This window comes from Tiliqua scincoides, chromosome 3 (genome assembly GCF_035046505.1).
Source record: "Tiliqua scincoides isolate rTilSci1 chromosome 3, rTilSci1.hap2, whole genome shotgun sequence".
Taxonomy (NCBI): domain Eukaryota; kingdom Metazoa; phylum Chordata; class Lepidosauria; order Squamata; family Scincidae; genus Tiliqua; species Tiliqua scincoides.
The window spans coordinates 176,006,698-176,017,957 of NC_089823.1; positions in this window are offsets into that span (position 1 = coordinate 176,006,698).

Genomic DNA, 11,260 nt, shown 5'->3' on the forward strand with positions numbered 1-11,260 from the left:
GAAAGACTATGGTATCGCGCTCTGAAAGGTGGTTCTGGCACAGCGTCTAGTGTGGCTGAAAAGGCCAATCCGGGAGTGACAATCCCTTCCACACCGGGAGCAAGTGCAGTCTGTCCCTGGTCTGTCTCCCTGGCTATGGGCCTTCCTTCTTTGCCTCTTAGCCTCAGACTGTTGGCAAAGTGTCTCTTCAAACTGGGAAAGGCCATGCTGCACAGCCTGCCTCCAAGCGGGCCGCTCAGAGGCCAGGGTTTCCCACTTGTTGAGGTCCATCCCTAAGGCCTTCAGATCCCTCTTGCAGATGTCCTTGTATCGCAGCTGTGGTCTACCTGTAGGGCGCTTTCCTTGCACGAGTTCTCCATAGAGGAGATCCTTTGGGATCCGGCCATCATCCATTCTCACGACATGACCAAGCCAACGCAGGCGTCTCTGTTTCAGCAGTGAATACATGCTAGGGATTCCAGCACGTTCCAGGACTGTGTTGTTTGGAACTTTGTCCTGCCAGGTGATGCCGAGGATGCGTCGGAGGCAGCGCATGTGGAAAGCGCTCAGTTTCCTCTCCTGTTGTGGGCGAAGAGTCCATGACTCGCTGCAGTACAGAAGTGTACTCAGGACGCAAGCTCTGTAGACCTGGATCTTGGTATGTTCCGTCAGCTTCTTGTTGGACCAGACTCTCTTTGTGAGTCTGGAAAACGTGGTAGCTGCTTTACCGATGCGCCTGTTTAGCTCGGCATCGAGAGAATGAGTGTCGGAGATCGTTGAGCCAAGGTACACAAAGTCATGGACAACCTCCAGTTCATGCTCAGAGATTGTAATGCAGGGAGGTGAGTCCACATCCTGAACCATGACCTGTGTTTTCTTCAGGCTGATTGTCAGTCCAAATATGGGTAGAGTTAAGCTCTGTTTAATCACCACCAACTGTCAATCACCACCATGTTCAGGTAGGGCTTGAAAAATACGTCTCTGAAACCCTGGAGAGCCAGGGCTTGTCTGCGTTGAGCCAAATGAATCAATTGGCTGACCCAGTACAGGTTCATTGTCCTTATCTGTGGATTCAGGACCCACAGATTTGACCCAACATGGGCCAGGAGGGCTGACCTGTACCTCTCAGACATGACCAGAACCACACGCTTCAGAAGGTCAGATAGAGCCTTTTAAAGTACACTTCCAATTTTTCGCTAAATAGTTCCAGTCACCTCCGGAGGTCTCGGATGGATTGAACTTGCTGATTCCATTATTTGTGGTTTTCGGTATCTGTGGGGTGTCTGGGAATGAACCCCCCACAGACACTGAGGTACAACTATATAAATCAACTTCCTTAGTACCCCATGAAATCAATGGAATGCAAGTGTTTAACCTCTTAAAATCTATGCCCTTTTATGACCCAGAAAGGTTCTATGGATGGGCTCCATTCCCTCCTGCTTTCACCACTAGATCTGACAGAGCACAGTCCCCCAATATAAAGGAAATTATGAGACATGCAACAATAAAAATCTGTGAGTACAGTCCAGCCCAAGGCAAACTTTTTGAACTCCCATTGTTTCAACAGGAGATGTTTATGCCTTTGCCTAACCTTTCTCTTGCAATAAATATTTACACATTGGCTGGATTGTGCCTACAAATGGGCTGGTGTGTACTGTTGCTGTTGTTGTTGTCTTCTCATGTGCATATATGCTGGAGGGAAGTTGGATAAAAATGAATGAAATTGAACTGGTCATTCAGTCTCTGGAATGTTGATCTTACTATGGAGATCTTAAAAGGCTACAATAAATTATTGACTGGGCATTATTATTATTTCATTTGATAAACACGCCAGGGGCATAAAATGATGCTCTTGAAAGGAAACTCTTGAGAAATCCTGTGGTTACAAATTCTCCACAAAAATAAATGTAGCATTTTAGAATGCGACCAGAATGCAGTCATGCTGGTTAAGTGAAACCCAGAGGGTAGGAGCAGGATTTTAGTGCTCCAGTGCCAAGAACTCTGCTTGCAATAGATAAAAAACTTATTCCTGAATAATAGATAACATAGGTTTTTTCAAATGTATCATTTACAATGCATCTGATTCCCCTTCATTATCATTGTATCATGCTGCCCTGGAAAGCCTGTCGTACAGGTTTCTAATTAGGAGCGTACTTTGAAATATCCATTATTTATTTGAATTCTTGTGAGTTCAATTCAAAGCTTTCTCCCCTCTATCAGTGTTTGTTTTGTTTGATTATATTCGTTTTCTTTGAATCCTCTTTATCGTTACTCAATTGTGATATGATACAATGTTACAGGAATTTGCTTCTTTTCTGACCGGTGAAATTAATGGCACTAATCAGCATAATTAGGGCAATTCTACTCTGGAAGTGGAATTAATGGCACCTATTTATATTGCTATTGCTTTGGTGAATTAATGACAAAACTCACATTAGTCCTTCAACTGAGTCAATGGGGAAATAGCTAACATGTCAATCTCCAAAAAAGGTATTACTTTTTACATTGAAACAGTAGCGGACATTTGGCTGAGAAAGCTAAAAGTCTACCAGTGCTTTATGACAGGAAAGTACATGAGGGATGTTGCACTACCATTGAGAAAATTCCTGCCCCAGTGATTAGTACAGTAAGCTAAAACATGCCACTTACTGGATTATTAAAAATTTCTTATCCTGGTATGTTTCGTTGTCTCAAACACCAATGACATGGAGAATGGGGAAGACTGAGAGCAGGAATCATGCCCAGAGAGATGCCTTGGAATTATCCACCTTGGGTTTGGAAGGAGACACCCAGGGAACAGCACTGCTTTGTTGTTATAACTGGAGATAGTCCTGCCCCTTCCTCTGATTCAAGGGCTACTTCCTCTTGGCAGCTGCTCAAATACCCTGCCATTATGGAGGCAAGAGTCTGTCCCAGCTCCACCAGCTGTAATAGGCAGGGCCTCTTTAAGTCCCAACAACCCTCCTCAGAGGGGGTAGAACTAGAGAAAACATCCAGGCTGACTACCAAAGCTTAATATTGGCTTCAGGCAGCTACTGGAGCAACATCTGTAGCTTGTGGCTCTCAGTTGTCTTGCATTCAGCCTCTGATATTTGCTCCACAGGGAGTGACCAGAATCCTGATTTCCTATTGCAATTAGTTTGCCCTTGTGCCAACTCTCACCCAGCCCTGCAGGTCCTAGTCTGGAATAACATATTATGCTTACAAAAGGCTTGCTTAACACTCTGCCTAAAGAGCTGCTCTCTTTCACAAGGCCTATCACAATCTTTGATGAAATAAAAGGACTTTGAACCTATGAAGGTAGCTGCCTCTAGCTCAGAATCAGATTGTGCCATCTTTAGCCCCTTGAGCTGGGGTGCATCCAGCAGGAGAGTCCCAGCTAGCTCCTGAACAGTACTTAGAGAACACTTTAGGGCAGTAGTTCTCAACTTTTTAGAGACCCTAGAGCAGCCATTTTCAACCACTGTGCCGTGGCACACTAGTGTGCCACGAATGGTCTGCAGGTGTGCCATGAGAGTTTGGGGGAGGGTCATTTGTTAATAGGGCCAGTGGGGATGTGAGCTCCCCACCAACAGCACGGTGTGCCTTGTCAATTGTCAAAAAACTGATGGTGTGCCTTGACAATTTTAATACCTTGTCTTTACCTTTTAGTACCTTTGCCTTGAGACAAAAAAAAAAAAATCAAAAATCACTGCCCTAGAGGCTACTGCCTGATTTATAAATGCCAAGGGGAGTGGCTATGATGATGACTGGGTAGCAGTGTTCCACACCCAAGTAGCAGGTTGTTTAATCTTTGATACATATAGCCGAATCCAGTGGTTCTCAAACTTTGAGGGAGCTTTACTCCCTCAGCAAGTTCTTGCAGGGGAGGGGCTAGGACAGTGACACCATTCCCAGGATCACACCACTAAGGGGGGGGGGCAAGGGAGTGCTTGTGACTTACGTTATGAAAGTAAAAAACAGAAATGCTTTGCACCCACTTTCTCCGAACGTTCCAAGCCTCGGGGAGCGCTGCAGAGGGCTGCTCAGGGCTCCCCGCACCTCCTGCAGCCTGCTGCAGCCCTGTCTTCATAATGTAAGTCACAAGTACCCCGCTTGCCCCCCCATATGGGCACAATCCTGGGGATTGCTTCCCTGCCTCTCCCTTTCCCCTGCCCCTTAAAGGGATGGGGGAACCTTTACACAAACTGGTGGGTCGCTACCCACCAGTTTGAGAACCACTGGCTTAATCTGCCCTGTCAGTTTTGCAAACCACCAAAAATTGGGTCACGACCCACTGGTGGGTTCTGGACCCACAGTTTGAGAACCACTCTTTTAAGGGATTGCAAGGAATTGGAACCTCAAAATATCATAGGGAAGGTTGCAAAAGTCATTGGCATTGATAGAAACCCTAGTTGGCCCTAAAAAAATTCATATAAGCTTATTCTCCTTATAGACAGTCATAGATTGGAGTTAAAATGTCACTAGTTTGCAGACAGATTTTTTTTTTCAATTTGCTCTTTGACTAAGGGCACAATCCTGACCAGGTCTACTCAGGTCCTATTTCGTTCAATGGAGGTTACTCTCAGGAAAGTGTGATTAGGATTGTATCTTAAGGCAGGTACAACTTTCAGCAAAGCTGGTGGGAATTAGCAACACAGAAGGATCTGGTCTTCCAAGGGTATCACTAGGGCACAATTATTGTTTGGACTGCCTTGGAATAGGATCAATCTTCTTCCACGATTTGCTTCTTCGTCCCTATGGAAGGACCTCTACCACTGACTCCATCTGGGTTTCTACAATAGTGTGAATTAAGTTGGTTCTACAGCAGCTACTTCAGTCTGGCCTGTCAACTGATTCCTTCGTTTTATATTCCCCATGGCATTTGCAGTCCATTTGCTCTCGCATTCTTCTCCAAATCAGCTTCATTTTTCTACTGTGCCAGGATAGGATTAATAGTAACAGTCAGGGGCACCTTCTTACGGATCAGATAAAATCTTGAGCCTTTGATTTGCTGTCCTTGACTTCTCATTTCTGCCAGTGTTCTCATTAATCCAGGGGTCTTTTCTGGTGTACTTCCCCTAACAATTCTATCTGCTTACAGAAGGTTGACAGTTTGGGGTCTCTGCTTTTCTGAGACATATGTGGTTACTACTCATTTGTCTGGTATCTGTTCATCTCTCTCTCTCTCTCTCTCTCTCTCTCTCTCTCTCTCTCTCTCTCTCTCTCTCTCTCTCTCCTCCAAGTAATTTGGTTTCTTGCCAGGAACTTTTCAAGAGGAGTTCTCATTCTCCTAGACTTTTAAGACTAGAAAACTTGAAGTTCGTTCTAATTGCATACTTTTAAAATGAATTCTTTTCATTCTTTGCCCATCCCACAATTTTCAAATTAGCCTTTTTCTTTTATTTCACAGATGTTTCTTGACACCCTGGAAAGATCTCCAGTCTTGTTTTGACATTCTAGCTTTGGGTGCTCATTTGATCATAATTCCTCTCCGACAGAGAGAATGCATTTGTGAATTAATATTTATAAAGGAAAAGGCCAGGTTGTTCACTAAATAATAGAGCTGTGTGCCTTTCATCAATTTGCAATTTACTTTTCACATCAACAAGGAACTGGTGACCTTGAATGATGTACTTTCACTATCCATCCGCTCTAATCAGTTTTAATTCAAAGAAATTCTTGCCTATCAAGGATGATAATGGAGTTAACTTCTCAAATAAATCTAAAGTACAAAGTTTCGGCAAATAGATAGAACAGAATCATGGTGTGCCTTATCAATTGTCAAGAGACCAATGGTGTGCTTTGACAATTTTAGGCCCAAATCCTAACCCACTTTCCAGCACTGGCATAGCTGTGCCAATGGGACATGTGCTGCATCCTGCAGTTGGGTGTCACTCACGGAGGCCTCCTCAAGGTAAGGGAATGTTTGTTCCCTGACCTCAGAGCTGCATTGCCCTTATGTCAGCTCTGGAAAATGGGTTAGGATTGCACCCTTAATACCTTGTCAGTGTGCCATGAGACAAAAAAGATTGAAAATCACTGGTCTAGACTCTGGATTATCAGTTTCATTTAGAAATCCCTTTAGATAACAGGTTGCCCGAACCGTCCTGAGCACCTTACCCCAAACTGACAAATTTGGTTTCATTGTACTAGGAAAGCTAAAGTAATTCAAGGGGCATAAAATAATCCCAAGTCTGTGAAATCTGAGTTGGATTTCATTGACAATTGTTGAACATCCTCAACCAATACCACACAAAATGTTTTGCCCAAGGAATGCTTTTGGTCATCCAGCTTTTATCATCTGATGGGCAATATAAGGGGTTCCTTCCCCCTCCAGTATTAGACTCACTACCTACCTTTTCTGGGAGGAGGCCTAATCAGAGAAAAATTACTGAAGATTTGGCTATTCTCGAGAAGCTGACATCACGTGTGATAAACTGCATTATATATATTTTTTTAAAGTTCATAAGTGTATCATTTTTCCCAGATGACACATCACTCAGAAGCACATTAGCTGTAACTGAACAGATTAAATTATTAATAGTTGTATAAGTTGGGTAGGCTTGCCCCAGCGTGACGTCTCTAGAACAGGTTGGATCTCATATCTTCAGAGGCTCATCTAGCATAATGAACCAGGTAGCTTTCCTGCATGTGCTGAAGTATCTGTAATTTACTGCTTTTGTGCCTCTCATTGTTATAAACAGTAGGGTGTCAGCTCCCTAAAGTCACTGAATGCTGCTGTAAATATAGAAAAGATTCCAGCAGTGGAATCTGGTTGTTGGATGGAGAGAGAAAGACAGTAATGTATGTATAACCAATCCTAGGCCAAGGGAGCTCACAGAAACATGTTTTAATACAGTAGCAAGTGCACTTTACTGTGCAGTACATGAGCTGTAGTCATGCAAAATCCAGATGTTTCCCACCATGATTCACTGCTGTTGTACTGTATTTTCTCTGCACATGATGTGCTATGTTTTATACTTGGGACAGTCTAACTAAAGTATTGCTATTGTCTTTGGCATGTCGAACAGGTTGTGTTCTTTTACAATCTGGCAGAAAAGCCATGGGATGCTTGGTCTGGAGAAGCTGCAAGGATCTTTCATTAGCTTCTACTTTACCGTATTTTTCGCTCCATAAGACGCACTTTTTCCCCCCAAAAAAGTGGGGGGAAAAGTATGTGCGTCTTATGGAGCGAATACTGCAAAAAAAAAAAAAACACTCCGCCCCCAGCCCCGCCCCCTGCCCGCTCTGCTCTGCTCGCCTTCCCAGGAAAGTGTGGGTGGGATGGCAGTCTTGCTGAGCAAGCCCTCCTGTCTACTCAGAAGTAAGTCTCAGAGTCACTGGAGCTCACTCCCAGGAAAGCGTGGATGGGGTGGCAGTCTTGCTGAGCAAGCCCCTAGAGCAGGGGTGCTCATTATGTCGATTGAGAGCTACCAGTCGATCTCCAGGCGAAATGAGTCAATCGCAGGCTTCTCTCCCGTCCAAGCATCCCTAGGAGTGAGCCCCTGGCAGGCTTGTGAGCCCAGGGAGGGAGCCTAGGGAGTGAGTCCAGGGAGCCCAGGGAGTGAGCACCTGATGGTTCTGTGTGGTTCTGTGTGCAAGGGGTTTTGCACTGGTCTTGCTGTGATGTCTATACAGAGATCTTCCCTTCCCCACACCTTTCCCCTGCTTTTGCACTGGTATGTATGGAGATCTGCCCCCCCCCCACTTCTATCTGTTGGTTCTGTGTGCAAGGGGTTTTGCACTGGTCTTGCTGTGATGTCTATACAGAGATCTTCCCTTCCCCACACCTTTCCCCTGTTTTTGCACTGGTCTGTATAGAGATCTGCTTCCCCCCCCCCCTTGTATTGGAATCCAGGAAGATCTGGTGAGGAGGTAGATGTGGTGTCAGCAGTGGCCCCTTTAAGGGTAAGGCCTGGGCATCCAGCAGAGTGTGCTGCACAGCTGCAGCCACTGGAAGGCAATAGGGCCCTCAGGGATATAAGGAGTACCTGAGGCAGAAAGGGTTTGTGGGTTTTGAAGGAGTGCAGGTTGGAGGTAGGAGAGGAGACTGACTGGGTTTATTGAATTTGGAATCTGACTGTGGATTGTGACTGGACTTGGATACCCTGATGGATTTGACTGACCTACCTGGAACCTGACCTTGGACTGTAATTTGGCTTATTGGTTCTGGACTGATTTGGTAACTCTGATTGATGGGACTGATTTACTTGGCGTCTGTGGACTGGAACTGGACTCACTTTTGCTTGCTGCACTGGTGAGTTGCACAAGGGGGACTGATCAGCCTTAAGCGGGCACGAGGCCCAGTGGTTTGGAATTTGGCAGAACATCATTGTAGCAGAAAGATAATGTAATCCCCTATTTGTGTGCACCTGCTTTTGTGAGCTTCATAAATTCTGACTCTAGCGATGATGAGTTCTTGGGGTTTCCAGAAAACTAGAGTACTCAAACCTTTAAGTCTCTCCATTTGTTAATGACAGTGATAATGGTTCTTAATGCCACTGTTGACTGCTGTTCACTTTACATGGTTCAAATGTTATTCTGTTATAGTTTATTAAATATTTTATTACACTATTTGGTTCAGAATATTTTTTTCCTTGTTTTCCTCCTCTAAAAACTAGGTGCGTCTTATGGTCAGGTGCGTCTTATGGAGCGAAAAATACGGTAATTATTTTCCTAATTGGGGGGGGGGGAAACACTTCCCACTTCAGAATTTGTGATCAGAATTTTTCATGATCTGGTCAGCATTCTTTTATACTGAGCTGGGCAATGGGGCTGTACTTAAACACCGACTCTTTTTTTCTCTCTGAAGTTCATTGTCAAAGGGAATGGAGTGCTGGAGAACATATCTAGCAAAGCAGATATGCCCTGCATTGGATTCACTGTCTGAGTATTATTCTGCTCCTCTTGGGAGGTAATAACTCAGATTCAATCGGTTCTATAACAATGCTCAACTTCATTGTAGCTCGCACAGAGATAATCACAGCCTGGCCTACTGAAGTGTCGGTTTTTGGTCCTTACTGCTGTCTGCATATCACAAGGGTGGTGCTCGCAAGGATTTTATACAGTATTGATAGTGTGGGACTAGCAATGGCACGTCTTAGGGGCTGTTGATCAGTATGAGAGCACAGTCCTATGCACTCACTTGGCTGCTGTGCGCAGCTGAGGGTGTTACGAACAGGCCATAAAGCATGTTTGGGGCACTTGGAGAGTAGGCTGTGCCAGCAGGGAGACCTGCGCTGCCCTACCAAGGCTGCATTCCAAGCCCGATAGGTAAGGCACCAAGCAGAACAGGGGCTGGAAGAGGTGGTGGAGAGGTGGGGGGGGGGGTTTTCTGGACATGGGAAAGGCACAACAGGGATAGAATAGGCCCAGGAGGGTTAGGATTGGCCAAGGCTTCCTACTCCACCATATCCTAAACCGCTTCCTGGGCCAGGCAGCCTTACACAGAGCCAATCGGACTTCTGCCAGCTAAATAGTTGGCAGAGATCTGAGTAGCCCCATTGGGACATCTGAGGCATTACTCAGCGTAATAGGGAAACTATCCCCCTTAGGAAACCTCCAGCTGCCTCCTAACCTGTGCCGTATACAGTGCAGGCCATGAGGTCTGGCTGTGCCAGCACAGGATTGGGCTACCTGAGTCGGAATGGATGAAATTTCCAGCGCTGGATGAAATTTCCTTAGTTCTAAGGGAGAGGTAGAGTATTTTCAAGTGGAACAAATGGGAGGTCTCTAACCCACTTCTCAAATTCCTGTGGTGCAAGCAACTGTGTGCATGATGCAACTCCAGCCCACACAAAGAGCTCAGTTCTTGTGTCCTCCTATTTATGTCATATAGTACGAAAGTGTCCTATCTGCCAAGTATGCAAAATATATTTTATTTCTTGACTACCTCATTCATTCAAGACATTAATCAAGTTCCTGAATAATTCCTAATTTTATCCCTGCCAAAAAAATGTGTTCTAGCCACGTCACTAGCAAGTAAGTTCCTTCTTTTTGACTTGAAGAGCCATTTTTCTTTTCAGCATCTCTGGCATGCACATGCACAACTCACATCAGTTAGCAGTGGCCATTTCTGATACTATCTAAAGATCTGCACTTAGTAAGAGAAGTAGCAACATTTAGGGCACAATCCTTACCAACTTTCCAGCACTGACATAGCTATGTCAATGTGGCGTGCACTGCATCCTGCAGTGGGAGGCAGTCAAGGGGGGCCTCCTCAAGGTAAGGGTATGTTTGTTACCTTACCTTGAGCCTGCATTGTGGCTAGGTCAGTGCTGGATATTGGTTAGGATTGCACCCTTAGTTGATTCATTAGTTAGACAAATGGATTCTGATCATCTGTTGCTAATTAATTGGGGAGCAGTTTAATTTAAAAAAAATTATTAAACTTTAATTTAAAAGTTAATTATGTGCATACATGAACTTACAAAAATGCTGTGCACAGAGACCATCTTAGAAGAGGCAACCCCCTTCTATCACACAAAGGAACACCTCTTCTAAGAATTGCTAAAATTTTGTTACTTACTAAACTTCTACCCTGCTTTATCTCCCTGAAGGGCATTCAGTTGAGCTACATGTTACATTAAAAGAATGTTTGACACTGGCATGCTTGGTTTTTCATTGGTAAATAGCCATAGGAGAACCAGTCATGTTCAGAGCCATAGCATGGTGAGGATGCTTTAACTCCTTGTTTCCTGTGGTTCCAAGATGGATCAGGACCCCATGCCCAGTGGCTGCTATATGCCCCTGGGGGAAAGTTGCCCATGGCAGTCTCCCTTCTGGGGCAAATGGCACTCACAAGTTGACCCAATCTACAGTGGTGTCACTAGGGTTCGCGTCACCCAGTAAGGGATGCCAGAGCGTCACCCCCCATGCAGTGGGCAGGGCAACACCCCAGGTTTACTTGCGAGTAAATGCAACCTTTAGGCTTAGTTTTGCTTTCCATAGGGCTCAATACATTCATCTGCTTGGAGGTAGGGACTTCCTTCTCAGGTGTTTATGGGGGCTGCATTCAGTACCATTCTGGTGTCATTGGATTCCTCTCAGCCTGCCCTTTCCAATGGATTAAGGCAAGTTTGCCTACTCACGAGTAAATGTGCAGTATTTCACTTTCCATAGAGATCCATGCATTTTTTGTTCTCCAGTCTTTTGGCCATAACTTTTGATAGAAAGGAGATGTTTCACTCTGGTTTTTTGCATTGCATTCCACTCGAAATTCCACATCCAACGGTATATAATATGATGGGGTTACTCCTAACCACCGTGATTTTAGCGTGTCACCCGCCTGTGCGTGTCA